At 42.8% G+C, this 4,668-nt stretch overlaps 1 protein-coding gene across 1 annotated transcript in view; it reads left to right on the top strand.

Annotated features, from left to right (window-relative positions):
- Positions 1 to 4,668, top strand: part of LOC104077402 (inositol 1,4,5-trisphosphate receptor type 2-like) — a gene marked incomplete at its 3' end in the record, with an annotated part of 58,115 nt that overhangs the window by 14,426 nt on the left and 39,021 nt on the right. The gene's annotated exons all lie outside the window — the stretch shown is intronic.

The raw sequence follows: 4,668 nt of genomic DNA, 5'->3' as shown, positions 1-4,668 counted from the left end.
TGCCTGTTTTCTTGTGTATTTTCTCTCATTAACTTTGTGGTTACCCAGCTCTTGGGATGCTCTCCAGGATGAGTGTGGTTGCTTGCAGCTCCTTTTGGCAATCTGTTGTGGGGAGGGGAAGGACTGCATTCCCCACTCCTGGTCAGAAGTCCCTACAGTCATAGTCTTTCCCTGCTCCACGCAGTGATCAGAAGGGTATGTGAAAACCTCCCCTTTTCTCCAAACCTGTTGCAGAGAAAAGTAGCAAACATGAGTAGCCCTCTGGGGCACCTCTGCACGGCTTTTCAGCTGGGGAAAAGAAGTGTTGTGGATCAAACATAAACCCGGTATTCCTTTCCCTCTTTGGAAAGAAAAAAAGGTGACTTACTGCTTTAAGGTTTTGGCTTAATTTCTTAGAATAGCATCAGTTCAGCATCATCTTAATTTCTCAGGCCCTCGTGCCTGGGAAATAAGTGCATGTCATGCTCTCCAGAGTGAGAACCTGGGGTTCCCAGATTGTGATCTGCAAAACCGTCATGAGCCCTTACAGCTGAGAGCAGCAGAATGATCTTAAGCCTTATAAGTCATCCTCAGTACTATAGAGTTTTTGATTCAATTTTACACTATTGTGGGCACATAAGAGTTTGAAATGGTTTTGCTGGTCTGAAAAGTTTGCAGATCATCGCAGTGATCGCTGTAACATCCCACTCCGCAGACCTCTCTCCTAGTTTGTTCCCTGAAGGGCTGTATTTGACAGGCTCTGAGCTACAAGGGCCATGTGGGAAACTGTCAGGTTTACTCCTAACTTAATAGCCTCCTTTGGAACCTGCCTGCTCCTCATTTTCTGTCACCAGGTGTTGCCTTTCAGACCTGGGAGCTCACCATTGTATTTTACAGAGGAAAGTCTTGAGACCCAGGTTTTTCCTCCTTTCTGCCAGGCCCAAACAGATCTGATAATTTTGTTTGCAAACTTCCAGTGCTAAACATTAGTCCTTTGGTAGCTTTCTCGTAACTGCTCTGGCACATTTCCACCCCTTCAACAGTTACAGAAACCGGGCAGCTGTTGTAAGGGGAGCAGGGGTAGCAAGTGATGGGGGAAATCCTTCATTTGCCTCTCACAGATGGAGAGAGGCTCCAGCCTTGCACGCACTCCTTCCCTCCCAGTTACTCCCAGACGTGCTCATTAAAAGGCTAGTTTGTGGGGGGCTCATCTACAAAGCACCTAATACCACATAAACTGGGGCCACTTTACCCACTCACTAGGTTAGCTTTTAAAGGACTTAATATTTTTTTGTATACTTTTCTTCTTCTGATCTCTCAGTGCATGGAGTTAGCTTGGTATATCAGGCCCTTATTCTGTTTGGAAACTTTGGGGGTTTTTTATTTTCAGTTTCTGTGCTATAATGGGGAAAATCCCTAAGGAAACACATTTTAGAAAGTCTACAGAACAGTAGAAGTGAATATTGAATTACTGCTTGGATGACTGCTATTCTGTCAGATAACCCAGGCAAGGTAGATCTAAATATGCCATATATCCTAAAAGAAAAGAAGGTGGTTTAGCCTGGAGGAAGCTGTGATATAGGAAGTCATGTGTGTGACTTTTCTGGTAAGTCATCACAGTTTTTTAGCCTTGTGAAATATTTTTAAAATTATTTTTCTGAAGGAGGGTTAGCTTAGCTTCATTAGCAACTGAGTAGTTACGTGAGCCAATGAAAGTAATGAAAAAATATGGCTGAAAATTCAACAGTAATTGGCATAACTGTAATATTTTATGCAGACTTTTATTAAGCATATACCAGCTCTCCTTCAATGGAAGATGTGACTGATTAAGGCTGGAGCTGGTTCCAGTTTGACTGAATAGCAAAATGTGCACTGATAGCAGGATTAGCTCTGTGTGGATTGCATTTTCAGTTGTCTGCCATTTTAGTGGTTTGAAAGCTTGATCTTGCAGCATGCCAAGGAAGGTGGTCTCGGACTTGGGGAATGCCCAGCCATCTCTGGGAAAGTTCTGTTAATCCTCCCGATCTTTGAAGTGTGTCAGCAGTGCCACTGGCAGTTGTGGTTATAACATAAAAGCAATGGAGATGGAGTAGCAGAGCCTTCAGCGTGCCTGGTGATCTACTTGGATAGTTAGTCTGAACTGAAATCACTGCTACTGCATCTTCACAGCTAATATAACCTTTTGTAACTGCCAGTCTTTGTGATACACTACACCTCTACTAGAGTATTTGCTCCTACTTCTTGATTGTGGTGTAGATGTAGCTGTCACGTGAGCTTACTGAGTTTATATGAATGACAGAATCGCTCTAAGTGATGCCAGCGCTGGTCCCCCATCCAGAAGACAAAATGCAGTCAGCTTTGACTATGGCCCTTCCCACTCTCAATGTACCCTCTCCACCAAGACATGGACAAGTAGGGTTGCATGAATTTAGAAATTACCTTGTGCGGGAAGAACTCCACTGCATCCAAGATTGCAGGATGTTGTAGGTTTATCTTGAATTCACAAGCTGAATTCTCATTGGCTTCACTATGAATTTAATCATTCTTTGGAAGTTTCTTATCTATCTCAGAAAGGATGAGAGTTTTGTCAAAGGAATCAGGAATGAAATCCTCAAAAGCTGTGTGTCTGGTGCAACTTTAACAAACTCATGTCTATATGTAAGGAAGAAGTCCCAGAGACCTGTCAAACTATTTATTACCCACTGCTGGTCTACAGCATACTGTGGCCGGCTGTGCCCAAGAGTAGCTAAGGAAGAGGAGAAAGAGCTGGTGTCGATTTTAATTTTGCAGAGCAAAAACTTGGGAATACATGGCTCTGTCTTCTATAATCTCCATATAGTACAATTCTACAGGCAGAAATATGGGCACGTGGGCATGCAAGTGTGCTGCCTCCAGTGTTCTTGGCATGCTGGGGCATTATTTGGAGCCAGAAATCAACTGGGTAGAGGACGGGAGGAACTCAAAAGAGCAGACTTGCAGCTTGCCCAAGGCAGCCGTGTATAAGAGAACAGATTTCCCTCTTCACTTTGCTTTTATTTTCTGCATCGCTGGTGGAGGGTGTATAGGAAGCAAGCGCTGTGAAATTGCCTCTACCCCTTCCGTCCTAACCACCTATGGAGGTTTGAAGCAAGAAGAAAAAGAAGAAAGGAAAAGAACGTAGGATATCTCATTGCATCTATGGCAGGTGGCAGAGCTGGCCAGCATCGAGGACGGGTTACTGATGTGGACTTGGAGCAGGGTAGGAGACTGAGACAGAAACCATGACCCCACATAACAGTTCTTCCTCAGATGTGTGCCTACAGCAGAGTAGCTGTGTACGTCTCCTTTCCCCTGGTTGCTTCCATGGTAGTCACAGGCTTGCATTCAAAGATACCTTCCCCCTGCCCCTCCTTTTTTTCCCTTTTTAAATAAGATGCTCAATGATGTGCTCTCTTACTAATTAAGTTCTTATAGTTCTGGTGTACTTGCAATAATTTTGAAGTCCTGATTCCACTTTGCAGGATGCAAGCCTGATGGTTTTTTGATTAATGAATTGTCTGGTCATAACTTCTTAAAATGGGCTGTAAGTAATGTCTGTGTGAAGCATGGCATGCAGGAATGTATTGCATAATAATGTATCTTAAAGGCATCTTGTTATTATTTTGGTTCCATTAGTGAACTTTTTCTCATTACTTGGATCAAGTAGGATTTCTATGTGTAGTCTGAGCATGATGACACTGTCTTTTGCTACTGTTTATTTTAGCTGTGTTGGTAAAGAAGAGGCAACCTTCTTTTTCACCTCTGCAATAAGTGGGCCAAATTCACCTGTCTTGAATTTACACGAGGTTGAATTGGACTCTGCTTTTTCATAGGAATTGTGCTGATCAATGCAGAAAGCATTTTTGTTTATTTGTGTTCCAAAAGAAAGCATGGCTTGCGCAGCATTTCATATAGCAAAAATCACATGTAGCCACTTGTCTTCATGTGTGTGTGTGCCTAAAATTGCTGTGAACAACATAAGCAAATCAGGACCCAGTGCCAACCAATCTATGTGGATTTAGTTTTTTTTTTAAAAATTATTTATTTTTTCCCCCCTCGCAGGTATGAATTGAATTCTCCATATGCATGTCTCAAGCACTTTTTAGGCTAAAGACATTTTCATATAATGTTTTTCCCTGTCTATATAGGTAAAGAATTGCAAGGGCATGGGAATTTGCTTGCAGGGAGTCAGCTAGGAATTCCTCTCGCAGAGAGAAGGTCTCTCAGCTGATGTACCTGCTGCCCATGCTGAGCTCCAAACGCCGTTTAGGGAGTAACAGCAGAGGGAATGGAGTGTGCTCGCCTCTCTCTGAATTTCCAGTGATTTATGTTCCTTTCCAGATTGCAGTCATACAGTCTAAATCTCAGAACTCCTGAGCCTGTCATGACATTTGCCAGAAGATGGTCCACAGAACTGGGGAGTCACTGGGCTAAAGAAGTCTTGTCACAGGCAAATTTTTAAGGCTTTTGTGAAATGAAAGACACATTGATGGGAGAAGGTTGGCTGACAGCAAGGGAGGGAAAAGAGTCTTACTGTCTGACTACAGATTATTTTCTAAGCTTTCTCTGCCTTTTGGCTGGCAGTATATATGGGATAAAGAGTAGTTAATGTAACTTTTAGATGAACTGAACTGCTCTTGGAATTCATAGGTTCATATCTATTTCATGTTC

Source organism: Fulmarus glacialis, unplaced genomic scaffold (genome assembly GCF_000690835.1).
Source record: "Fulmarus glacialis isolate BGI_N327 unplaced genomic scaffold, ASM69083v1 scaffold1735, whole genome shotgun sequence".
Lineage (NCBI taxonomy): Eukaryota > Metazoa > Chordata > Aves > Procellariiformes > Procellariidae > Fulmarus > Fulmarus glacialis.
Note: the sequence above shows the minus strand (reverse complement) of the source record. Positions and strands in the feature narration are given on the sequence as shown.